Raw genomic sequence first — 27,600 nt, forward strand, 5'->3', positions numbered from 1 at the left:
GACTCTCTTCACTGACAGCAAAGTCCCCGTGCGGGTTAATCTCGAGGTGTGTGAGAAATATGTCCCAGCCGCTCTCTGCCATGGTTCAGAGCTCCTAGGCACGGAACAGAAGGCTCCTTTACAGCTGTGTTTAGAGTCAGGAAGAATAATGGTGAATGCTGGAAACGGGCTGTCAAATCAGAGATTGGGGTCAAACTGCGATCTGTTCCTGACTGAAAGTGGAACAGGTTTAAGTTTCCAGTCTAAAGATGACTGTGGTAATTATTCCACGAACATTTAACAAGTTTGTGGGACAGTCCTGAGTCCAACATTTTAAGGCAGGCATTAATTCATTTAAAATAAACCCGTTTAAAATAAGTTGGTTAAAGTCTGCATTAAAATAGCAGATGGAGGAGTTCACAGGAGCCTGTTAACTGCTGGTACAATTATACATAAGAACATAAGAAATAGGAGCAGGAGTAGGCCAATCGGCCCCTCGAGCCTGCTCCGCCATTCAATAAGATCATGGCTGATCTGATCCTAACCGCCAATCCACTATCACAGAACCATCTCCTGAATCTAACAGAATTAGACACACGAACTAGGAGCAGGATTAGGCTACACGGCCCCTGGGCCCGCTCCGCTACCCACAGGGCCATGACCGATCCGAACCTAGACTCATGTCCAAATTCCTGCCCGCTCCCCGTAACCCTTAATTCCCTTTACTTCTAGGAAACTGTCTATTTCTGTTTTAAATTTATGTAATGATGTAGCTTCTACAGCTTTTTGGGGCAGCATATTCCATGGACCTACCACCCTCTGAGTGAAGTAGTTCCTCCTCATCTCAGTTTTGAAAGAGCAGCCCCTTATTCTAAGACTATGCCCCCTAGTTCTAGTTTCACCCATCATCGGGAACATCTTCCCCGCATCCACCCGATCCAACCCCTTCACAATCTTACATGTTTCAATAAGATCGCCTCTCATTCTTCTGAACTCCAATGAGTAGAGTCCCAATCTACTCAACCTCTCCTCATATGTCCATCCCCTCATCCCCGGGATTAACCGAGTGAACCTTCTTTGTACTGACTCGAGAGCAAGTATGCCCTTTCTTAAGTATGGACACCAAAACTGTATGCAGTATTCCAGGTGCGGTCTCACCAATACCTTGTACAACTGAAGCAATACCTCCCTATTTTTATATTCTATCCCCCTAGCAATGAAAGCCAACATTCCATTGGCCTTCTTAATCACTTGCTGCACCTGCATACTAACCTTTTGAGTTTTGTGCACCAGGACCCCCAGATCCCTTTGTACTTCAGTACTTTCCAGTTTCTTGCCATTAAGATAATAACTTGCTCTACGATTTTTCCAGCCAAAGTGCATAACCTCACACTTTCCAGTATTGTATTCCATCTGCCAAATCTCTGCCCACTTACTTAGCCTGTCTATGTCCCCTTGAAGGTTTTTTATGTCCTCCTCACTCACTACTTTCCCCCCCATCTTAGTATCATCTGCAAACTTTGATATGTTACACTCGGTCCCCTCCTCCAAATCGTTAATATAGATTGTAAAGAGTTGGGGACCCAGCACTGACCCCTGCGGAACACCACTAGTTACTGATTGCCAGTCTGAGAATGAACCATTTATCCCAACTCTCTGCCTTCTGTTAGATAGCCAATCCTCTATCCATGCCAGAATATTACCCCCAATCCCGTGATTTTTTATCTTAAGCAGTAATCTTTTGTGTGGCACCTTGTCAAATGCCTTTTGGAAGTCTAAATACACTACGTCCACTGGTTCCCGTTTATCCACCCTATACGTTACTTCCTCAAAGAACTCCAGCAAATTTGTCAAACATGACTTCCCCTTCATAAAACCATGCTGACTTTGTCCTATTAAATTATGATTATCCAAATGCCCTGTTACTGTCTCCTTAATAATGGACTCCAAAATTTTACCTACCACAGATGTTAGGCTAACCGGTCTATAGTTTCCAGCCTTCTGTCTACTGCCCTTTTTAAATAAGGGTGTTACATTAGCAGTTTTCCAGTCTGCCGGGACCATTGCCGAGTCCAGGGAGTTTTGGAAAATTATTACCAATGCATCCACAATCCCTACCGCCACTTCCCTCAAAACCCTAGGATGTAAGCCATCAGGTCCAGACCTTTGATCTCCAGATAAAGAAGGACCTGCAGCGTGTTTCCAGGAATTCCCGGTTTTATTGATGTGTGTGTGTTAGTCACCAGGATAACTAAAAATACACGACCCGGAACATCCACTGGGGTGCGATCATGACTATTACTGCAAACCTGGTTTTAAATTTAAATGCACTCAGCAAATGTATTGAACAAGAGATGAACAAGTAAACAGATCATGGCCCATCCTCCAGCTCTATATTGTAGGTCGATGAGACTCTGTTAAGTTGCCATGTGCTGTTGGACTGCTCTGCATTGTGCCTGTAATGGAAAATAACTGAAGATTTGTCCCAGTGTAGCCTTTGCAGTCATGGAATAAGTGTGTCTTTTAATGCTCATGTCGGCTGCAATTGTGTAGAAAGGGGATGTGTAAAGAGATGGTCTGTGTATGGAGATGTGAAAGAAGGAAACGGTGTGTGTGTGTGATAGTGACACAGCCTTGTAGTCACAGTCAGAACAATGCACAGATATCCTTGTGGTTATGGTTTGGGCAGGGCCAGGTCAATAATGTAGTAAACAAGTTAAATATAAATATCGCCAGTGTAGTCGCAGCTTGTTAGAACAGACCTGGGGAGAAGAGAGCTCTGAATCCACTGTCATAGAGTCATAGAGTTATACAGCACAGAAAGAGGCCCTTCGGCCCATCGTGTCTGCGCCGTCCATCAAGCCCTGTCTAATCTAATCCCATTTTCCAGCATTTGGTCCATAGCCTTGTATGCAATGGCATTTCAAGTGCTCATCCAAATGCTTCTTGAATGTTGTGAGGGTTCCTGCCTCTACCACCCTTTCAGGCAGTGAGTTCCAGACTCCAACCACCCTCTGGGTGAAAAAGTTCCTCCTCAAATCCCCTCTAAACCTCCTGCCCCTTACCTTGAATCTATGCCCCCTTGTTATTGACCCCCCTACTAAGGGGAAAAGTTCCTCTTTATCTACCCTATCTGTGCCCCTCATCATTTTGTACACCTCAATCAGGTCCCCCCTCAGCCTTCTTTGCTCCAAGGAAAACAACCCCAGCCTGTTTAGTCTTTCTTCATAGCTGAGGCGCTCCATCCCAGGTAACATCCTGGTGAATCTTCTCTGCACCCTCTCCAAAGCAATCACATCCTTCCTATAGTGAGGCGACCAGAACTGCACACAGTACTCCAGCTGTGGCCTTACCAACGTTTTGTACAGCTCCATCATAACCTCCCTGCTCTTATATTCTATGCCTCGGCTAATGAAGGCAAGTATCCCATATGCCTTTTTAACCACCTTATCTAACTGATCCGCTGCCTTCAGGGATCTATGTACATGTACACCAAGGTCCCTCTGACCCTCTGTGCTTCCTAGGGCCCTACCACTCATTGTGTATTCCCTTGCCTTATTTGTCCGTCCAAAATGCATCACCTCGCACTTTTCAGGGTTAAATTCCATTTGCCACTTTTCCGCCCATCTGACCAACCCGTTTATATCGTCCTGTAGCCTGAGGCTTTCCTCCTCGCAATTTACCACCCCACCAATTTTCGTGTCATCTGCGAACTTACTGATCATACCTTTTACATTCTCATCCAAATCATTTATGTAGATCACAAACAGCAAGGGACCCAGCACCGATCCCTGAGGTACCCCACTGGACACAGGCTTCCAGTCACAAAAGCAACCTTCGACCATCACCCTCTGCCTCCTGCCACTCAGCCAGTTTAGGATCCAACGTGCCAAGGCACCCTGGATCCCATGGGCTCTTACCTTCTTGACCAGTCTCCTATGCGGGACTTTGTCAAAAGCCTTACTGAAGTCCATGTATACCACATCCACAGCATTTCCCTCATCCACACACCTAGTCACCCCCTCGAAAAATTCAATCAGATTGGTCAGACATGATTTACCCTTGACAAAGCCATGCTGACTATCCCCGATTAATCCTTGCCTCTCCAAGTGGAGACTAATTTTGTCCCTCAGAATTTTTTCCAATAATTTCCCTACCACAGATGTTAGGCTCACTGGCCTGTAATTCCCTGGTTTATCCCTGCTACCCTTCTTGAATAATGGTACTACGTTAGCTGTTCTCCAGTCCTCTGGTACATCCCCTGTGGCCAGAGAGGTTCTGAAAATTTGTGTCAGAGCCCCTGCAATCTCCTCCTTTGCCTCACACAGCAGCCTGGGATACATCTCGTCCGGGCCTGGGGATTTATCCACTTTTTGGCCTGCTAAAACCGCTAGTACCTCCTCCCTCTCGATGCTAATATGTTCAAGTATATCACAGTCCCCTTGCCCGATTTCTATGTCTACATCGTCTTCCTCCATAGTGAACACAGATGCAAAAAATTCATTTAAAACCCCGCCTACATCATCTGGCTCTACACACAGATTGCCACTTTGTCCCTAATGGGCCCTACCCTTTCCCTGGTTATCCTCTTGCCCTTAATATACTTATAAAACATCTTAGGATTTTCCTTTATTTTGCTCGCCAGTGTTATTTCATGGACCCTCCTCGCTCTCCTAATTTCTTTTTTAAGTATGCCCCTGCACTTTTTATACTCCTCTAGGGCTTCCTCCGTCTTTGGTCTTTTGTAACTGCCAAAAGCCCCCCTTTTTTCCCTAATGCATTTTTGTATATCCCTTGTCATCCAAGGTTCCCTTTGCTTGTTGGTACCACCCTTGACCTTTACGGGAACATGTTGGCATTGTACTCTCTCTATTTCCCTTCTGAAAGTCTCCCACTGCTTTGATGTGGATTTTCCTATAAGTAGCTGCTCCCAGTCCACTTTGGCCAGATCCTGCCTTATCATATTAAAATCGGCCTTCCCCCAATTTAGAACCCTTATTTCCGGGCCGTCTTTGTCTTTTTCCATGACCACCTTAAATCTCACCGAATTATGGTCACTGTCGCCAAAATGCTCTCCAACTGACACTTCCACCACTTGCCCAGCTACATTCCCTAGAATTAGGTCCAGTACCGCCCCCTCTCTTGTAGGACTTTCTACACGCTGGCTCAAAAAGCTCTCCTGGATGCACTTTAAGAATTCTGCACCCTCTAAGCCTTTCACACTCTGACTATCCCAATTAATATTGGGGAAGTTGAAATCCCCCACTATTATTACCCTATTATTTTCGCACTTCTCTGAGATTTGCCTGCATATCTGTTCCTCTATCTCCCCCTGACTGTTTGGGGGCCTATAGTACACTCCCAACAAAGTGCTTGCCCCCTTTTTGTTTTTAAGTTCTACCCATATGGCCTCATTAGAGGAACCCGCTAATATATCATCCCTCCTTACAGCAGTAATTGACTCCTTAATTAATATTGCAACACCCCCTCCCCTTTTACACCCCCCTCTGTCTCGCCTGAAGATTCTATACCCCGGAATATTGAGCTGCCAGTCCTGACCCTCCCTCAACCATGTCTCCGTGATAGCAACAATATCGTACTCCCATGTGTTCAACAACAACTTCAGTTCATCCACCTTATTTGCAAGACTCCTTGCATTAAAATAAATGCCTTCCAGCCTTGCCATATTCCCTTTTGCCTTCACATATTTGCTCTGCCTTCCCAGCTGACTTGTTTTTTCCTCCGTATTTGGCTGTAATTCACCCCCTACTATAGTTCCACTCTGTATCCCATCCCCCTGCCAAGTTAGTTTAAACCCCCCCCAACAGTGCTAGCAAACCTCCCCGCAAGGATATTGGTCCCCCTCTGGTTCAGGTGTAAACCGTCCGACTTGTACAAGTCCCACCTTTCCCAGAAGCAGACCCAGTGATCCAGGAAACTAAAGTCCTCCCTCCTGCAGCAACTCTTTAGCCACGCATTCATCTGTTCTATCTTCCTATTCCTATACCCACTGGCACGTGGCACCGGGAGTAATCCAGAGATTACAACCTTTGAGGTCCTGCTCTTTAATCTTCTACCTAGCTCCCTAAATTCTTGCTGCAGGACCTCATCCTTCTTTTTACCTATGTCGTTGGTACCAATGTGGACCACGACCTCTGGCTGTTCGCCCTCCCCCTCCAGAATGCCCTGCAGCCGCTCAGTGACATCCTTGACCCTGGCACCAGGGAGGCAACAAACCATCCTGGATTCACGTCTACGGCCACAGAAACGCCTATCTGTTCCCCTTACTATAGAATCCCCTACCACTATTGCTCTCCCACTCTTTTTCCTCCCTTCCTGGGCAGCAGGAGCACCCCCAGTGCCAGGAAGTTGGCTGCTGCTGCCTTCCTCTGGTAAGTCATCCCCCTCAACAGTATCCAAAGCGGTATACCTGGTTGAAAGGGGGATGGCCACAGGGGTCCCCTGCACTACCTGCCTGCTTCTATTGTTCCGCCTGGTGGTCACCCATTTCCCTTCTGCCTGTGCAGCCCTACCCTGCGGTGTGACCAACTCACTGTACGAGTAATTCGCGACCCTCTCAGCATCGTGAATGCTCCACAACCCATCCACCCGCAGCTCCAGCGCCGCAAGACGGCCCGTTAGTAGCTGCAGCTGGATGCATTTCTGGCACACGTGTTGGTCAGGGACACTGGCAGCGTCCCTGAATTCCCACATAGAGCAAGAGGAGCACATCACGGGGCTGGGCTCTCCTGGCATGGCCTACCCCTTTAATCAATTTAAGTTAACTTAGTTCAATACCACCAGTAAAGTAAGCCTTACCTGGTCTCTGGAGCCCTTTGTAGGCCCGCTCTGCCGCTGAAGCACCCGCCGAAGCTCTGAGGCCTTGCCTCACCTAACTCCCTGACTCACCCAACTCTCAGCACTCTGTTGAAAATTGCACTCAGTGCAAAATCGCACTTCAAAGCCTGTTTTTATCGGCCCTGAAACAAAGACTTGCTGAGCTGAGCCCAGCTACAGCAGAACCAGGTTAACCAGATTACTCCAGTTTCCCTTGTTAACTGCCTTCAGCTGCTCTGAGTTGTAGGACTTGTTTATCCCTTTTTAACCCTGCTTGAAGCTGGGAAATTTAGATTTTAAACAGTAAACAGTATTATCTCTGTTATAATAATATATAATAGCAAAATACTGCAGATGCTGGAAATCTGAAATAACAACAGAAAATGCTGGAAATACTCAGCAGGCCAGGCAGCATCCGTGGAGAGAGAAACAGAGTTAATGTTTCAGGTCTGGGACCCTTCATCAGAACTGGAAAAAGCTGGAGATGTAACAGATATTAAGCAAGTGCAGAGACAGTGCGGGGGGGGGGGGGTTAGGAGGGGAGGAAGGAATTGAAAGAACATCCTGTACTTTTGTAAGAGGCAGGAAAGATAAAATGTTGCAAATGGGAATGGCAAAAATCATACTGCATGAAAAATGGGGGCAGGGATAATTATCTGAAATTGTTGAACTCGATGTTGAGTCTGGCAGGCTGCAAAGTGCCCAATCGAAAGATGAGGTGCTGTTCCTCGAGCTTACGTTGAGCTTCATTGGAACAATGCAATAGCCCAAGGACAGAGAGATCAGAGTGGGAGTGAAGCGGAGAATTAAAGTGACAGGCAACCGGAAGCTCAGGGTCACCCTTACGGACTGAACGGAGGTGTTCCGCAAAGCGGTCGCCCAATCTGCGTTTGGTCTCCCCAATGTAGAGGAGAGCGCATCGTGAGCAGTGAATACAGTATACTAGATTGCAAGAAGTACAAGTAAATCACTGTTTCACCTGGAAGGGTTGTTTGGGGCCCTGGACAGTGGGAAGGGAGGAGGTAAAAGGGCATGTGTTGCATCTTACACTTAAGGTGCAACACATGCCCTTTTACCTCCTCCCCACTGTCCAGGGGTACTTAAGGAAGTGGCCCTAGAAATAGTAGATGCATTGCTGATCATCTTCCAACATTCGATGGAATCTGGAACAGTACCCATGGATTGGAGGGTAGCTAATGTTACCCCACTATTCAAAAAAGGTGGTAGAGAGAAAACGGGGAATTACAGACCGGTAAGCCTGACATCGGTAGTGGGGAAAATGCTAGAGTCCATTGTAAAAGATGCAATAGCAGAGCACTTGGAAAACAGTGACCGGATCAGACAAAGTCAACATGGATTTACAAAGGGTAAATCGTGCTTGACTAATCTACTGGAATTTTTTGAGGATGTAACTGGTAAAATAGATAAGGGAGAACCAGTGGATGTGGTGTATTTGGACTTTCAGAAGGCTTTCGATAAGGTCCCGCATAAGAGATTAGTGATGCGCTATCAATTACTCATAAAAGACTGAGAGTTAAGAGAGTAACTAAAGGCTTTTATTAACAAAAGAATGAAGGTCTGCCTCGAGTGGTCGACCGGTCCAGAATACAAAGGGGCTGGGGAGCAGTCACCTTTATACTAGGACTTGTGGGAGGAGTCAGCCGAGGCATGTCCAGGCATGTACACAGTGGAATACAAACAGTGGTTTACCACATTCACCCCTTGTTTAAAATTGAGTCCGGCGGGGTGAAGTGTATTAAAAGTTAGTGTATTGGAGTCTCTCCGGAGGTCTTGTCTGCCGCTGTGATCGGCGTGGCGACGGCAGGGGTAGTGGAGCTTCCGGCGTCGAGTCCCGCGTAGGCTGTGGCACAGGCGTGTCGTCCTCGTAGGTGTCGAGCGGGTCGCTGGGCCCAGGCCTGCCGTCTGCTGGGGCTGGATATCGGATCGTGGGGGGGGGTGGTAGTGAGTAGTGGGTTACTGCGGCCCCCGAGGGTGCAAGGTCTCTTATGGAGACTGTGTCCTCCCGCCCGTCCGGGTATGCAATGTAAGCATACTGGGGGTTGGCGTGGAGGAGGTCGACCCTCTCGACCAGGGGGTCCATTTTATGGGCCCTCACATGCCTTCTCAGTAGGACCGGCCCTGGGGACGTCAGCCATGGCGGTAGCGATGTCCCCGATGTGGACTTCCTTGGGAAGACAAACATTTTCTCATGAGGGGTGGCGTTAGTGGCAGTGCAGAGCAGTGACCGAATAGAGTGGAGCGCATCGGGGAGCACATCCTGCCAGCGGGAGGTTGGGAGGCCCCTAGACTTTAAGGCTAGCAGGGCGGCCTTCCAAACTGTCGCATTTTCTCTTTCCACCTGTCCGTTCCCCCGGGGGTTGTAACTGGTGGTCCTGCTTGTGGCAATACCCCTAGTTAGCAGGTACTGACGGAGTTCGTCGCTCATAAACGATGAGCCCCGGTCGCTATGGATATAGCTGGGGAAACCGAACAGGGTGAAGAGGTCGTTCAGACATTTAATGACCGTGGCACTGGTCATGTCCGGGCAGGGGATGGCGAATGGGAAACGGGAGTACTCATCAATAATATTGAGGAAGTACACATTGCGGTCGGAGGAGGGGAGAGGCCCTTTAAAATCAACGCTCAGGCGCTCAAAGGGGCAAGTGGCTTTTATCAGGTGGGCCCTGTCTGGTCTATAAAAGTGCGGTTTGCACTCAGCGCAGACTTGGCAGTTCCTCGTCATGGTCCTGACCTCAATAGAGTAAGGCAGGTTGCGGGCCTTGATGAAGTGGAAGAACCTGGTGACCCCCGGGTGGCAGAGGTCATTGTGGAGGGCCCGCAGTCTATCGATCTGCGCGCTGGCGCAGGTGCCACGCGATAGCGCATCCGGGGGTTCATTGAGCTTCCCGGGCCGGTACAAGATCTCGTAATTGTAGGTGGAAAGTTCGATTCTCCACCTCAAGATCTTGTCATTTTTGATTTTGCCCCTCTGCTTGTTGTTAAACATGAAAGCAACTGAACGTTGGTCAGTGAGCAGGGTAAATCGTTTTCCGGCCAGGTAGTGCCTCCAATGACGCACAGCCTCCACAATCGCCTGGGCCTCCTTCTCAACAGCGGAGTGTCTGGTCTCCGGGCCTTGGAGGGTTCGTGAAAAGAAGGCCACGGGTCTCCCCGCCTGATTGAGGGTAGCGGCCAGGGCAAAGTCGGACGCGTCGCTTTCCACCTGGAAGGGGATGGATTCGTCCACTGCGTGCATGGTGGCTTTGGCAATGTCTTCCTTGATACGGTGGAAGGCTAAGCGGGCCTCTGCCGTCAAGGGAAAAGAGGTGGACTTGATCAGCGGATGGGCCTTGTCCGCATAGTAGGGGACCCACTGGGCATAATAGGAGAAAAACCCTAGGCACCTCTTCAGGGCCTTGAGGCAGTGGGAGTTCCATAAGGGGACGCATCCGGTCGGGGTCGGGGCCGATGACTCCGTGTTCCACAACACAGCCAAGGATGGCGAGGCGGTTTGTGCGGAATATGCACTTCTCCTTGTTATATGTCAGGTTCAGGAGTTGGGCGGTGCGGAGGAATTTTTCGAGGTTTGCGTCATGGTCCTGCAAGTCACGGCCGCAGATGGTCACATTGTCCAGATATGGGAAAGTGGCCTGCAACGCATTTTGATCTACCATCCGGTCCATCTCCCTTTGGAAGACGGAGACCCCGTTGGTGACGCCAAAGGGAACCCTAAGGAAGTGATAGAGGCGGCCGTTTGCCTCAAAGGCAGTATACTGGCGGTCCTCAGGGCGGATAGGGAGCTGGTGGTACGCTGATTTCAGGTCAATGGTCGAGAAGACGCAGTACTGCGCGATCTGGTTGACCATATCAGCTATGCGGGGGAGTGGGTAGGCGTCCAGCAGGGTGTAGCGATTTATTGTCTGGCTGTAGTCGATGACCAGGCGCTGCTTCTCGCCGGTCTTAACGATCACAACCTGGGCTCGCCAGGGGCTGGTGCTGCCCTCAATAATCCCTTCCTTCAGGAGCCGCTCCACTTCGGTTTTAATGAAAACCCTGTCCCCGGCACGGTATCGCCTGCTCTTTGTGGCGATGGGCTTACAGTCGGGGGTGAGGTTAGCAAACAGTTGGGGGGGGGGTGACTCTGAGTGTGGAGAGGTTGCACCTGGTGCGCGGCGGGCAATTTGGGAGCTGCTGGCTGCGGACTGTGAGTGGGGGTAGGGGTCCACCGTACGCCATCGTAACACTTTTAAGGTGGCACTGAAAATCTAACCCCAGCAGGACGGCAGCGCAGAGGTCGGGCAGGACCAGAAGTTTAAAATGATCGTACACGGTCCCGTCTACTACGAGTGTCACGACGCAGTAGCCGCCGATGTCCGCCGACTGGGACTCGGAGGCCATAGAAATCCGCTGGTGCGCAGGCAGGACTGGGAGGGAGCAACGCCGCACCGTGTCGGGGTGGATGAAGCTCTCCGTGCTCCCAGAGTCAAAAAGGCAGATTGTATCGTGGCCATTTACCTTAATGTCCATTGTGGAACTGGCCAGTTGGTGCGGTCTCGCTTGGTCCAGTGTAACGGATGCCAGCGTAGGGGTCGGTGTGTCGCTGCGGGTATCAGATGAGGCGGTGCTGCGTTCCGGCTGTCGTCCAAGATGGCGGCGTCCATGATCCCCATGTGGCTGGAGGCGTCCAAAATGGCTGCTGTACCGGTGGTTCGCACATGGCCGGGGAGGCCCAAGATGGCGGCCCGCATGGCCCACACGCGGCGCTGCTGGGGTTCGGGGTGGCTTTGGCCCTGCAGACGTTAGCGTAGTGTCCCTTCTTCCCGCAGCCTGAGCAGATCGCATTTTTCGCCGGGCAGCGCGCTCTGGGGTGTTTTGCCTGGCCACAGAAGTAGCATTTCTGGCCTTGGGGCACTGCTGTCTGGCCTTGGGACACTGCTGCGGTAGTTGGGCCGTTGCTGGGGTGTGGCTGGGGTGGCACGGCGCTATGAGGCGGTCCTACCGTGTCCCAGGCTGTCATTCCCCGCGGCGTCCACGGTGCAGAGGAGTAGGCATCCATGCCCCGGTAGGCTGCATCCAGTGATAGTGCGAGTTCAGAGGCCTTGTTGAGGTCGAGGTCACTCTGCTCCAACAGTCGCTGTCGGGTGTAATTGGATCTGTGGCCCGCTACAAAAGCGTCCCGGATAAGTTCCTCTGTGTACACGGCGGCCTTTACATCCTTACAACCACAGGCCCGGCCAAGCACAGACAGTGCCTGAAGGTATTCCACGGTCGATTCCCCAGGTTGTTGTTTACGACTCCCCAGAAGGTGCCTGGCGTACACTTCGTTCACTGGGCGCGTGTACTGGTCCTTGAGGAGCTTGATAGCGTCCGCGTACGAGGTCGCGTCTTGGATGACCGAGTACACTCGGTGGTTCACTTTGGAGGTCAGGACATCCAGTTTGTCCTCGTCCGATTTGATTGCTGCGGAGGCGGTCAGGAATTTTTCGAAACACTTAAGCCAGTGAGTAAACTTGGTGGATGAGTCCGCCTCCCGATGATCTAAGTCCAGGCATGCTGGTGTGAGGATCTTCTCCATTATAAAAATTTTGTTAATAAAATTGATGCGCTATCAATTACTCATAAAAGACTGAGAGCTAAGAGAGTAACTAAAGGCTTTTATTAACAAAAGAATGAAGGTCTGCCTCGAGTGGTCGACCGGTCCAGAATACAAAGGGGCTGGGGAGCAGTCACCTTTATACTAGGACTTGTGGGAGGAGTCAGCCGAGGCATATCCAGGCATGTACACAGTGGAATACAAACAGTGGTTTACCACATTAAATTACAGACCGGTAAGCCTGACATCGGTAGTGGGGAAAATGCTAGAGTCCATTGTAAAAGATGCAATAGCAGAGCACTTGGAAAACAGTGACCGGATCGGACAAAGTCAACATGGATTTACAAAGGGTAAATCGTGCTTGACTAATCTACTGGAATTTTTTGAGGATGTAACTGGTAAAATAGATAAGGGAGAACCAGTGGATGTGGTGTATTTGGACTTTCAGAAGGCTTTCGATAAGGTCCCGCATAAGAGATTAGCGTGTAAAGTTAAGGCACATGGGATTGGGGGCAAGGTACTGACTTGGATAGAGAACTGGTTGGCAGACAGAAAGCAAAGAGTTGGAATAAACGGGTCTTTTTCCGAGTGGTAGGCAGTGACTAGTGGGGTACCGCAGGGATTGGTCCTTGGACCCCAGCTATTCACAATATATATTAATGATCTAGACAAGCGAACTAGATGTAATATCTCCAAATTTGCAGACGACACAAAGCTGGGTGGGCGTGTGTGCTGTGAGGAGGATGCCGAGAAACTCCAGGATGATTTGGACAGGTTGGGTGATTGGGCAGAAGCACGGCAGATGCAATATAACGTGGATAAATGTGAGGTTATCCACTTTGGTAGCAAAAACAGGAAGGCAGATTATTATCTGAATGGCAATAGATTGGGAGAAGGGGAAGTGCAACGAGACCTGGGTGTCCTTGTGCACCAGTCGCTGAAGGTAAGCATGCAAGTGCAGTAGGCGGTTAAGAAGGCAAATGGTATGTTGGCCTTTGTAGCGAGAGGGTTTGAGTACAGGAACAAGGATGTCTTGCTGCAGTTATACAGGGCCTTGGTGAGACCACATCTTGAGTATTGTGTGCAGTTTTGGTCGCCTTATCTGAGGAAGGATGTTCTTGCCATGGAAGGAGTTCAGCAAAGATTCACCAGGCTGATACCTGGGATGGCAGGAATGATGTATGGGGAGAGATTAGATCGATTGGGCTTGTACTCGCTGGAGTTTAGAAGAATGAGAGGGGATCTCATTGAAACTTATAAAATTCTGACAGGACTGGACAGACTAGATGCAGGAAGAATGTTCCCGATGGTCGGGGAGTCCAGAACCAGGGGTCACAGTCTAAGGATAAGGGTAGGCCATTTAGGACAGATGAGGAGGAATTTTTTCACCCAGAGAGTGGTGAACCTGTGGAATTCTCTACCACAGAGGGTGGTGGAGGCCAATTCATTAAATATATTCAAGAAGGAGTTGGATATATTTCTCAAGGCTAAAGGGATCAAGGGATATGGGGAGAAAGCAGAGACAGGGTACTGAATTTGGATGATCAGCCATGATCGCATTGAATGGTGGAGCAGGCTCGAGGGGCCGAATGGCCTACTCCTGCTCCTATCTTCTATGTTTCTATGTATCTCCTGCGCTTGCACGGTAAGGTGCCAGATGAAGGAGAAGGGCTGTTGGGGGTGATTGAGGAGTGGACCAGGTTGTTGTGGAGGGAGCGGTCCCTTCGGAATGCTGAAAGGGGAGGTGAGGGGAAGATGTGTTTGGTGGTGGGATCACGTTGGAGGTGGCGGAAATGGCGGAGGATGATCCGTTGAATGTGGAGGCTGGTGGGGTGAAAGGTGAGGACAAGGGGAACCCTATCGTGGTTCTGGGAGGGAGGGGAAGTGGTGAGAGCAGAAGTGCGGGAAATAGAAAGGACACGGTCAAGGGCCATGTGAACCACGGTAGAGGGGAATCCTCGGTTGAGGAAAAAGCAAGACATGTCGGAAGCACTGGTATGGAAGGTGGCATCGTCGGAGCAGATGCGGCGGAGACGGAGAAACTGGGAGAATGGAATAGAGTCCTTACAGGAAGCGGGGTGGGAGGAAGTGTAGTCCAGGTAGCTGTGGGAGTCGGTGGGCTTGTAGTGGATGTTTGTCGAAAGCTGATCGCCAGAAATGGAGACGGTGAAGTCAAGGAAGGGAAGGGAAGAGTCGGAGATGGACCGTGTGAAGGTGAGGGAAGGGTGGAAATTGGAAGTAAAGTGAATGAACTTATCTAGTTCAGGGCGAGAGCAGGAAACGGCACCAATACAGTCATCGATGTACCGGAAAAAGAGGTGAGGGAGGAGACCTGAGTAGGACTGGAACAAAGAATGTTCCACATATCCCATGAACAGGCAGGCATAGCTAGGGCCCATGCGGGTTCCCATAGCAACACCTTTAATTTGGAGGAAGTGAGTGGAGTCAAAAGAGAAGTTGTTCAATGTGAGAACAAGTTCAGCCAGGCGGAGGAGGGTGGTGGTGGATGGGGACTGGTTGGGCCTCTGTTCAAGGAAGAAACGGATCACCCGAAGGCCGTCCTGGTGGAGGATGGAGGTGTGGGTAAAGAAATTTATCCTGAATTCCCTACTGGATTTATTAGTGACCATCTTATATTTATGGCCCCATAAATATGATGAGATTCTGTTAAGCTGATCAGTACGCTGCTGTACTTTTTCTTTTTCTGATGAATGAAACATTGCTGAGGCCCTGTACCCCTGTTATGGGATGAAGTGCCAGACAAGTAAAGGCACAATGTCTGGGTGTTAATCTAATAATAAGCTCACGGACCGTATAGGTGTGATAACCAGACATGTTTGTGGTTATAGTCTGGTCACAGATGAACTAAATTCCCCCAATTATCAGGTGTTCAGGAGGTGGTCAACAGACAGCTCCAAACAATCCCATTTCCGGAGCGGTAACCAAGCTTGTGTATAAGAACAGGCCACGTTGTCAGTTGGAACAGACTGGAGAAGATCAGGCGTGAATCCACTGTACTTCTGTTCTCCAGATTGAGGAAATGATCACCAGATCTGTGTTATGCAGCGCCCTTACAAAGCCTGGAGAGACAATTTGTGTTCTTGTGAGCTTGATTATCTGGTATCTGAAACCCTGTGACTCCCGATCATTGGAGTCAACCTCAGTGTGTGGAAAGGGATTCCCTGGTGTATCCCACCCACTGACACACCAGAGTGTCCACATTGTGACTGCGGTGGTTCGATTTGACTGATTCCGATGCCTTTAATCACATCCAGGACTGAACCATGCTAATTCAGGCAACTGGGGCTTGTTAATGTTAAGAGCCCCCAATAACTGGGCTGGATATAAAGATTATTCGCTGTTCTCTCAGTACTAGTGAGCAGAGAGAAGCTGATGTTACGTAATCACAGAGCACAGTAGGATGCCTTTCAGCCCATCGTGCTGGTGCCGGCTCTCTGAAAGAGCGATGCGATTAGTCCCACTGCCCTGCTCTTTCCCCACAGCCCTGCAAAATTCTGCATTCAAGTATCTATCCAATTCCCTTTTGAAAGTCACTATTGAATCTGCTTCTACTGATATAGTAATCTAGGATGTAATGCTTAAGTTATCCACCAGATGGAGACAAATAGTAAGGGATCACAATTACTAGTGTTTTAAGGTAATGTCCTGGCACACCACTTATTAAGGTAGTGGCATTGCATTCTGGGTATGACTCAGAGGTTGATCCTTCATCTTGCTCGTGCAGTAAGAATTGGAAGTGCTTTGCTTTGCAGCCTGTAAGCGATGTTTCTCTCCTAAACCGTGTAATTAAAAAGTTAAAGTTTTGGTTCCTGAAGTCTGGCTTATCTCAGTTTCTGACCTTACCACTCGGATATCACAACTACCCATTCAGGCAGTGCAATCCAGATCATAACAACTCGCTGCGTAAAAAAATGTCTCCTCATTCCCCCTCTGGATTCTTTTGCCAATTATCTGAAATCTGTGTCCTCTCGTTTCCGACCCTCCTGCCAGCGACAACAGTTTCTCCTTCTTTGCTCTTAAAAAACCCTCGTAATTTTAACATCTTTATCACATCTTCACTTAACCATCTCTGCTCCAAGTTATATTGCCATTGTTTTGTGAATATTTGCTGTCATCGAGGTGCTGGATGTCAGTGCCCGGGGAATGGGACATTCTATCCTTGTGAGCACCGAGTGTCAGCATCCAGCAATCTCTAGTCAGGGACTGTCTTTTTAAACTGACTCACCTGATGGTTTTCACTCCCTTATTTCATTATTAAACATTTCAGTTTTTGCAGAGTGACCAAGGCTGCCTGTGAAACTGCAGGAAATTTGTCTTTAAATAACCTTCTTTAGTGAAGCTGCTGTGGCTCTGGCCATATGCCGGGCCCGCTGACTGTGGCCCCTCTCCCAGATTCCAGCCCCAGCTCTGTGCTGACTGTGGCCCCTTTCCCAGATTCCAGCCCCAGCTCTGTGCTGACTGTGGCCCCTCTCCCAGATTCCAGCCCCAGCTCTGTGCTGACTGCGGCCCCTCTCCCAGATTCCAGCCCCAGCTCTGTGCTGACTGCGGCCCCTCTCCCAGATTCCAGCCCCAGCTCTGTGCTGACTGTGGCCCCTCTCCCAGATTCCAGCCCCAGCTCTGTGCTGACTGTGGCCCCTCTCCCAGATTCCAGCCCCAGCTCTGTGCTGACTGTGGCCCCTCTCCCAGATTCCAGCTCCAGCTCTGTGCTGACTGTGGCCCCTCTCCCAGATTCCAGCCCCAGCTCTGTGCTGACTGTGGCCCCTCTCCCAGATTCCAGCCCCAGCTCTGTGCTGACTGTGGCCCCTCTCCCAGATTCCAGCCCCAGCTCTGTGCTGACTGTGGCCCCTCTCCCAGATTCCAGCCCCAGCTCTGTGCTGACTGTGGCCCCTCTCCCAGATTCCAGCTCCAGCTCTGTGCTGACTGTGGCCCCTCTCCCAGATTCCAGCCCCAGCTCTGTGCTGACTGAGCTGCTCTCACCTGGGGACAGCGCGTCACAATCGGCCCCAGCGCACCTGAGCTACTCACCAGGTCCTACCCCCTTGCTGCGCCGCCATTGGTTGGAGGACCCGCCGCCCGTTCGCTCCTCCCGCCCCACCTCGCACTTCTTATTGGTCCGGAGCTCCGTCAATCACCCGGGCGGTGTGAGCTGAACATGCGCGGACTTGGCAGCAGCCGCTGACACATCAGGTGAGAGAGCTCGGGAGCGGGTTCATGAACCCCGGGGGGGGGCGTGGGCTGCTCACACCCCGAGTGCGGCCCCAGGCTCCGTAATTAAAACACTCAACATTATCCGCTTCACACACACCCGGGGTGGGCCTCAGGCCCGAACAAGAGCCTCCGGGCCGGGCGTTTGCCCCGAGCGGGGCGGCAGCTGCGGGGCTTTCTCCCGGTGACAGGTCCGGGGTAACGGCCGCCATCTTGAGAGGCTCAGGGGGCAGCAGGGCGCATGTGCGGCCCCCTTGGCCAGGAACCAGGAGGAGAGAATCTTGTCAATTTCTATCCTGGACTCACAGTGATGGCTTTTGTAAACTCCTTTTACAGGCTGTGAGAAGGGCAGCATTTACACACCGCAAACTCAAACCAAACATCACATCGAGATCTGACAGAGTCACTCCATTAATCAGGACCCGAATATCATCATCCTCTGAATGTGGAAGGAGAAATGTTTGTCTGTTCTGTCTGTGGGAAAAGATTTCAAACATCAGTGTGACTGGAAAAGCACTGAGACACACACACCCAAGTGAGAGTGTTCCAGTGCACTGACTGTGGAAAGAGTAACTTTCAGTTACACAGTTACACAGTTACAGTTACACAGCCTGAAAAAACATTACACCGTTCACAGCGGGAAGAAACCGTACACGTGTTCTGTGTGTGACCGAGGCTTCAACCGAGGGACTCAAGGACACCCGCACCACGGAGAAACCGTGGAAATGTGGGGACTGTGGGAAGGGATTCAATTACCCATGTGAGCTGGAAACTCATCAACGCAGTCACACTGGGGAGATGCCGTTCACCTGCTCCGTGTGTGGGAAGGGATTCACTCAGTCATCTCACCTCATTGAACACCAACGTGGTCACTCTGATAATAGACCTTTTAAGTGTTCTGACTGTGAGAAGAGCTTTAAAAGCAGAAGTGATCTGCTGAGACACGAATGCACTCACACTGGGGAGAGACTGTTCACCTGCTCCGTGTATGGGAAGGGATTCTTTAATTCATCCACCCTGATTGACCACCAACGGGTTCACTCTGATAAGAGACCTTTTCAATGTTCTAACTGTGAGAAGAGCTTTAAATGCAGAAGGGAACTGCTGACACAGCAGCGCATTCACACTGGGGAAAGGCTGTTCACCTGCGCTGTGTGTGGGAAGAGATTCACTCGGTCATCCAACCTGCAGATTCACCAGTGAGTTCACACTGGGGAGAGGCCATTCACATGCTCCGTGTGTGGGATGAGATTCACTTATTCATCCCACCTGCTGAGACACCAGCGAGTTCACAAATGACTGCAAGGGTTGGATTCTGCAGTTTTGCTGCTGTTAATCACAACCAGGACTGAACCATGTTCATTCTGATAGTTGGGGTTTGTTTCTGCTGATGTTAATAACATCCATAACTGGGCGATAGTTTGATATTCTGGATAAATGTCAATTATATCAGCTTTCTTTTAAACACAGTGGCCTAGAAATTGGGTTGGGGCGCCAAACTGGCGCCAAAGCCGCCTGAGCACAGGATTTAGCGCAGCGTTCGAGGCTTTAGCGATCGTCAGATATTCAGTTTCATTGCCCCTACAGGGAGATGGGGCGAGGCTCGAGGCGCTCCGCGTCCCTCTTAGGGCACTGAAACTGAATATCGCAGCGCAACGTGCCGCAGCGCCACACGCTGCGGCACGGCACGCTGCGGTACTGCAGGCCTTCCCCCCATTGTTAAGGGGGAGGGGCCTGCAACAGCGCGATCCCCACTTGCGAGTGCCGGCAAATGAGCCCGGCACCAAGGAGAAGTGCCGGGCTCTCGGGAAACAGCCGGCAATGCCGCGGGGGGGGGGGGCGGTCAGGAGGCCGGGGACGGAGGTGCTGGCAGGCGGCCGCTGAAAAAGGCGACCGCCCCGCACCTCCACCTTAACTTGTGCCGCTGCCGGCACAGTAAGGCCCCGTGAACCGGGCGCGGGTAGCGAACGGCACAACTGCAGCGTTCGTTACCAAATATCGCGAACGGGGCGTGAATGGGGCGCTGCGCACACCGATGACGTCATCGGTGGCGGCGCAGCGCAAATGGCTAACGCCACCATTAGCGCCCCTGCTGAATATCGCGGGAGGCGCAGCCACTGGTGCTACAGCCACTGACTGCCTCTTTAGGCGCTAACAGGTGGCGCTACTCACCCAATTTTTCCCCCAGTGTGTCTAGTCCTTGATATCTTCATGATAAGACGAGCTGATTGAGGACTTGTTATGAAGTGAGTGCAATCTTGGAACTGTGTTCCAAGAACAGATTGCCCATAATAAAAAAGGGGAACTGGAGGCAATAATATGTTGCAAGGAATCAGAAATAGTACGGATTACTGAGTCATGGTTACAGAAAAAAATAAGACTGGGATTTAAACATTGCAGGGTATAACATATTTAGAAAAGATACAGAGGGAAAAGGGCGAGGTGGAGTATCTGTACTTATTAGAGATAACAGAATGGCAGTAGAAAGACAGAAATAGAATCCATGTGAATGGAGATAAAAGATAATAAAGGATCAGTCAAACTAATAGAGAAAGGGAGCTGGAGGACGAAACAAGCAAACAACGTAAAACACAGAATAATAATCATGGGGGATTTCAATTGTCCCAAACTTAATTGGCCAGAAGAGATAGGTAAAGGGGATAAGTGAATGGAGTTCGTACAATGTGTACAGGACTCCTTTCTAACCCAGTGTGTAAGAAGTCCAACAAGGGAGGATTTGCTACTTGATCTAGTAATGGGGAATGAACCAGAGCAGATAAGAGAAATAAAAGTAGGGGAACATCGAGGCAATAGTGACCATAATATAATATGCTTTAAGATAATAAATGATAATGACACAACCATGACAAAGACCAGGGTAATAGATTAGAGAAAAGCCGATTTTGAGGAGCTGAGAATAGAACTTGGGAAAATCAAATGGACAACAATAATGGCAAACATTGATGTAGAACAGCAATGGGAAACATTTAAAACGGTGTTCAACAGAGTCCAGGAATAATATATTCCGCTAAAAAAAAGAACAGACTAAACAGTAATGGGTCACCATGAATGAATAAAGACATGAGGGACAAATTGAGGGTACGGAAAGAGGCATAGACTAAGTACGTGGACAGCAGGGATGAGCATGACAAGAGAGAATACAAAGAGATTAGGAGAGAAGTCAAAAAAACAATTAGGAAGGCAAAGAGGAACTATGAAATTAAATTATCAAGGAATCCAAAACAAAATAGTAAAATGTTCTACAGACACATAAATTAAAAAAAGGGAAAGTTGGGATGGAAATAGGGCCACGAAGGGATGGACAGGATAATCTCACAGGCAAAATGGCAGAAATATTAATTACTTTGCTTCAGTATTTACCATGGAGACAGAGCAGGTGGGCATGACATCGGAAGCTGTGATTAGAAATGATATAACCGTATTTAAAATAAAAAGAGAAATATTAAGTAAACTAATCAAACTCAAAGAAGATAAATCCCCTGGTCCGGATGGATTTCATCCGCACATCTTAAAAGAATCCAAAGACATAGCAGAGACACTGTTACACATATTTAATAATTCTTTACGAAAAGGTGTAGTGCCAGAGGACTGGCGGATAGCTAACGTAATACCTATATTTAAGAAAGGAGATAGAATATGTCCAAGGAACAATAGACCAGTCAGCTTAACATCAGTGGTAGGAAAAATAAAAGAATCCCGTTGAGTCGAATAGTGTAGATGCATTTAAGGAGAGGCTAGATAAGCACATGAGGGGGAAGGAATAGAGGGTTATGCGGATAGATTTAGATGAGGAAAGACGGGAGGAGGCTCGAGTGGAGCATAAACACCGGCATGGACTGGTTGGGCCGAATGGCCTGTTTCTGTGCTGTGTATTCTGTGTAATATTTAAAAGATGGATCTACAAGATGTCCAAGTCTGACGGGGCAGAAAATTCTATTATATCACAAGGTTCACTTCAATCACCCTGGGCAGATTTCCACTACCCTTTTGTGAAAAAGTGCTTCCTGATTTCACTCCTAGGTGGCCGAGCCTTAATTTGAAGGTGATGCCCTCTTGTTCTGGACTCGCCTACCAGAGAAAATAGTTTCTATTTGGACATTAGGAAATCCCTTTCTCATTTTAAATACCCTGATCAGATTACCCCTCAATGTTAGAAACCAAGTTTATACAACCTGACATAATTGAAGCCTTCAAGCCCCAGTATCAGTCTGGTGAATCTGCACTGCACCCCCTCCAAGGCCAGTCTATCCTTCCTGAGGATCAGTGCCCAGTACTGAACACAGTTCTCCAGATGGGCTCTGACCCAGGCTCTGTACAACTGAAGCATCATTTCCCCCCTTTGTACTCCAGCCCCTCGAGATAAAGGACAACATTCCATTACCATTGTCATTACTTTCTGTATCTGTGCCCTGGCTTTTAGTGATTTGTGTACATCGACTCCCAAATCCCTCTGCTCCTCCACAGTTCCCAGTCTCTCACACTCGGGTTTATCTTTCTTGCATCCCAAGTGGACGACTTCACATTTCCCCACATTGAGCTCCATCTGCCACAGTGTTGCCCACTCACTTAATCTGTCTCTGTCCCTTTGTAACTTCCTGCTCCCATCTACACATCTTACTGTGCCTCCTAATTTAACATCACCTGGAAAGTTGAATATAAAACTCTCTCTTCCTTCACCTCTCTTCTCCTCTCGCTGAAGGTAAGCATGCAGGTGCAGCAGGCGGTTAAGAAGGCAACTGGTATGTTGGCCTTCGTAGCGAGAGGGTTCGAGTACAGGAACAAGGGTGTCTTGCTGCAGTTGTACAGGGCCTTGGTGAGACCACACCTTGAGTATTGTGTGCAGTTTTGGTCGCCTTATCTGAGGAAGGATGTTCTTGCCATGGAGAGAGTTCAGCGAAGATTCACCAGGCTGATACCTGGGATGGCAGGAATGACGTATGAGGAGAGATTGGGTCGATTGGGCTTGTACTCGCTGCAGTTTAGAAGAATGAGAGGGGATCTCATTGAAACTTATAAAATTCTGACAGGACTGGAGAGAGTAGATGCAGGAAAGATGTTCCCGATGGTCGGGGAGTCCAGAACCAGGGGTCACAGTCTAAGGATAAGGGGTAAGCCATTTAGGACAGAAATGAGGAGGAATTTCTTCACCCAGAGAGTGGTGAACCTGTGGAATTCTCTACCACAGAAGGCAGTAGAGGCCAATTCATTAAATATATTCAAGAAGGAGTTGGATATATTTCTCAAGGCTAATGGGATCAAGGGGTATGGGGAGAAGGCAGGGATAGGGTACTGAATTTGGATGATCAGCCATGATCGCATTGAATGGTGGAGCAGGCTCGATGGGCCGAATGGCCTACTCCTGCTCCTATCTTCTATGTTTCTATGTCCTTCCAAGTCAATGGTGTATATGGTGAAAAGCTGAGGCTCCAGTACAGATCCCCAGGGACAACCCATGACACATCAAGTGCTCAATCATTTTGTCTCTGATAGATTCCAGTAATTTCCCCACAACTGACAGATAGTACCAGAGGTGGAAGTAGTGCTATATTAGATAGGAGCAGACTAAGAAAGGCTAGGAAAATTCAAAACTGGGTTTAGAATGCATATATGTAAACGCACAAAGTGTGGTGAATAAGGTTGGTGAGCTACAAGCACAATTAGCCGTGTGGCAATATGATGTTTTGGCAATAACAGAAACGTGGCTTGAAAACGGTGAGGACTGGGCACTTAATATTCAAGGGTACAAGGTGTTCAGAAAAGATAGGGAAGGAAGAAAGGGAGGTGGGGAGGCAGTGCTGATTAAGGAAGACATTGTAGTGTTGGAAAGGGAGGCTGTTCTTAAGGGGACAAGGACAGAATCCATTTGGTTAGAGTTGAGGAGCAAAAAGGGTATGATCACGCTATTGGGGGTATTCTATAGGCTTCCAAATAGTGAGAGGGAGGTAGAGGAGCAAATCTGCAGGGAAATCGCAGAGATATGCAAGAGCTATAGAGTGGTGATATTGGGAGACTTTAATTACCCAAATATCGATTGGGATAATGCTAGGGTAAAGGGAAAGGAGGGGGAGGAATTTCTGAAATGTGTTCAGGAGAATTTCCTTGACCAATATGTTCTTGACCCAACTAGGAAGGAGGCATTGCTGGATCTGGTGCTGGGGAATGAGGTGGGTCAGGTCGACCAAGTGTCTGTGGGAGAACACTTGGGTACGAGTGATCATCGTATCATAAGATTTAGATTAGCAATGGAGAGGAGCAAGGAACAATCTAGAGTGGAACTTCTAAACTGGAATAGGGCTAACTTCAATGGGATGCGAAAGGATCTAGCCAGGGTAACATGGAACCAAAGACTGACAGGAAAAACTGTAACGGAACAATGGGTGATCTTTAAGGAGGAGATGTTCCAAGTACAGGCTAGGTACATTCCAACAAGAGGGAAGGGTAAGGGAACTAAAGCAAGGCCTCCTTGGATGACAAGGGAGATAGAGAAGATGATGAAACAAAAAAATGTTTGTATGATGCATGTCAGGTGAATTCTTCAAGGGAGAACCAGACCAAATACAATAAGTTGAGAGGGGATGTGAAGATGAAAATAAGATTGGCAAAGAGAAAATATGAGAGTAGAATGGCAGTTAACATAAAAGGGAACCCAAAAATCTTCTACCGGCATGTAAACAGTAGCGGGTAGTAAGAGGCAGGGTGGGGCCTATTAGAGACAAAGAAAGTGATATATGCTTAGAGGCGCAGGGCAAGGCTAGAATACTCAATGACACCAAACTTTGGGGTGTGGCAAACAGTGATGATGATATCAATCGACTGCAACAGGACATAGAAAGGCTAGCAGAATGGGCAGACAAGTGGCAGATGGAATTTAATAAGTGTGAGGTGATGCATTTTGGCAGAAGGAACAGGGAGAGGCAATATACACTTAATGGCACAGTTTTAAAGAGTGTATAGAGACAGAGGGACCTGGGAGTTAATGTGCATAGGTCCCTGAAGGTGGCAGGACATATTGAGAGAGTGGTTAACAAAGCATATGGGATCTTGGGCTTCATAAATAGAGGTATTGAGTACAAAAGTAGAGAAGTTATGCTAGCTATGAAGAAGTTATGAACCTTTATAAAGTGCTGGTTAGGCCACAACTGGAGTATTGCCTCCAGTTCTGGTCACACTTTAGGAAGGATGTGAAGGCCCTTGAAAGGGTGCAGAGGAGATTTACCAGAATGGTTCCGGGGATGGGGGATCTTAGCTACAAGGACAGGTTGGAGAAGCTGGATTTGTTTACATTAGAGCAAAGGAGGTTGAGGGGTGATTTGATAGAGGTGTACAGGATTATGATGGGTTTGGATAGGCTAGCTGGGGAAAGGCTGTTCCCACTAGTTGATGGCACAAGGACTAGGGAACACAGATTTAAGCTTTTGGGCAAGAGATAGAGGGGAGATGTGAGGGGAAACATTTTTACACAGCGAGTGGTGATGATTTGGAATTCGCTGCCAACTGAAGTGGTGGAAGCAGAGACACTCAATGTTTTCAAGGGGAGACTGGATAGGCACTTCAAGGAAATATACTTGCAGGGCTTCGGGGATAGAGCGGGGGAATGGGATTGACTGGATTGCTCTACAGAGAGCCGGCACGGACTCGAGCTGAATGGCCTCCTTCTGTGCCGTTATGGCTCTATGACTCCTATAACGACTGTATTTCTAGTCTTTGCTGTTCCCCCCGTGCCGTCCCTTGCCCATTGGTGCCATGGTCTGGACTGCACTCCTTCAAGGTGTCGTCACTCCCAGCAGTCCCCAATGCTGCGTACCGGTTTGAGAGTGACCCCCCTGAAGACTCCTGCACTTCCTGCCTCTTCCTACTCTTCTGGATGGCCACCCATTTACTATCCTGAACTCTCTCTGCCTGTGGGGTGGCCACCTCCTGGAACGTACGGTCCAGGAACCTCTCAGCCTCCCTGATGCTCCGCAGTGACTCCAGCTGCCCCTCAAGCTCGGAAACCCTGAGCTCGAGCTCAAGCAGCTGGAAACACTTCCGACACACATGGTCCCCCAAGACACGTGACGTGTCCGGAAGTTCCCACATGGCGCAGGAATCACAAGCAACAATTAGAGTTGAAAAGCACAGCAGTTATGTAAAACTTGTACAGAACCCCTGTTAGACCACACTTGAACTACTGTGAACTGTTCTACTCTATTATTAATGGCGCTGGCAAAAGTGCAAAAAAGATTTAGTAGAATGATACCAGATTAAATGACAAAGGGATGATTCAGCAGTTTGAGCTGAGCATGCGCGGGAGAGGCAGCTTGTTGGGCAGTGTGAGCTGAGCATGCGCAGTAGAGGCTGTTTGTTGGGCAGCGCGAGCTGAGCATGCGCGGGAGAGGCTGATTGTCGGGCAGTTTGAGCCGAGCATGCGCAGTAAAGGTTGTTGGGCAGTGTGAGCTGAGCATGCGCGGGAGAGGCTGTTTGTCGGGCAGTGTGAGCTGAGCATGCGCGGGTGGCGAGGCTGCAGCAGGTCAGTGGGATGCCGGCTAATAAACCCCGGGGGGACGCGGGCTTCACACACCCCGAGTGCGGCCCCAGGCCCGATTATAAGAGCAGTGAACATTATCCGCCCCCACCCGCGGGTTCCCGTTTCGCTCTGGCCCGAATCTCAACAAAGTGCCAAACTCCGGGACAGACAGGAAGTGAGTCAGGGAGCGTCTGTAAATGAAGGAGGAATGGAGACTGGTCAGGGAGCGTCTGTAAATGAAGGAGCAATGGAGACTGGTCAGGGAGCGTCTGTAAATGGAGGAGAAATGGTGACTGGTCAGGGAGCGTCTGTAAATGAAGAAGGAACGGAGACTGGTCAGGGAGCGTCTGTAAATGAAGGAGGAATGGTGACTGATCAGGGAGCGTCTGTAAATGGAGGAGAAATGGTGACTGGTCAGGGAGCGTCTGTAAATGGAGGAGAAATGGTGACTGGTCAGGGAGCGTCTGTAAATGAAGGAGGAACGGCGACTGGTCAGGGAGCGTCTATAAATGGAGGAGAAATGGGGACTGGTCAGGGAGAGCCCCTTGCCAGAATTGGGAGATATTACAGAGGGAAAGCTTGTAGGGAAGGACAGAGTATTGGGGGATAAAGGCAGCATTAGCACCTTTAGGGGTGGAGAGAGAGGGGAATCTTCACCATTTTCCACTGAGTCCTACTCGGGACAAAGGACAGGACTTGCGGCCAGGGCCCCAGCACCAGGAAACCCAGAGTGCAGTGCCTCCCCCATCCAAGCCGCCGCTTCCCGGTTTCTTCAGCCGGTTCCACCGAGTCCGACACGGGGCAAAGGACAGGAGCCAGGCTCCCAGAATGGCCCCGGGGAGCATGCGCACTCTCAGTGGGGAAATCAGCGCCTTGGATAGAGCGGTTTCTGGGGTGCGGGGGATTGTGGGTGCTGTGGCCACCATTAGTCAGCCATCCTTTGTCACTTAAACTCTCCTGCCTTCTGTCCTATCACAGACCTTCCCTTTTGTTCTTTCATCCCCTCCCCCCTTTCCCAGCCCCTACAGTTACTTAAAAATCTGTTCCATTTCCTCTTTTTTCCAGTTCATCGACCTGAAACATTAACTCTGTTTCGCTCTTCACAGATGCTGCCTGACCTGCTGAGTATCTCCAGCATTTTCTGTTTTTATTTCAGATTTCCAGCATCTGCAGTATTTTATTTTTGTATTAGTCAGCGGCTGTGGGGAAGTTTATTGCAGGCTGACGGAAGGTCAGCGCCCTGAACCGTTAACCCTCTTTCTCTCTCCACAGATGCCACCTGACCTGCTGAGGATTTCCAGCATTTTCTCTCTTTATTTCAGATTTCCAGCATCCGCAGTATTTTGTTTTTGTTTTATTGCTCGCGTTTCTCACAGAACCGAGCCTGGAAACTCAGACCGACCAATCCAGAGCCGGGTTGTATCAGGGTGAGCGCTGG

At 49.3% G+C, this 27,600-nt stretch overlaps 1 pseudogene; it reads left to right on the forward strand.

Annotated features, from left to right (window-relative positions):
• The first annotated feature begins 248 nt into the window (after nucleotides 1–248).
• Nucleotides 249–18,934, forward strand: LOC147119266 (uncharacterized; annotated as a pseudogene).
• The last annotated feature ends 8,666 nt before the right edge of the window (nucleotides 18,935–27,600 follow it).

Source organism: Somniosus microcephalus, chromosome 4 (genome assembly GCF_052327205.1).
Source record: "Somniosus microcephalus isolate GS21.2 chromosome 4, FLI_Smic_1.0, whole genome shotgun sequence".
In the NCBI taxonomy this organism is placed as follows: Eukaryota; Metazoa; Chordata; class Chondrichthyes; order Squaliformes; family Somniosidae; genus Somniosus; species Somniosus microcephalus.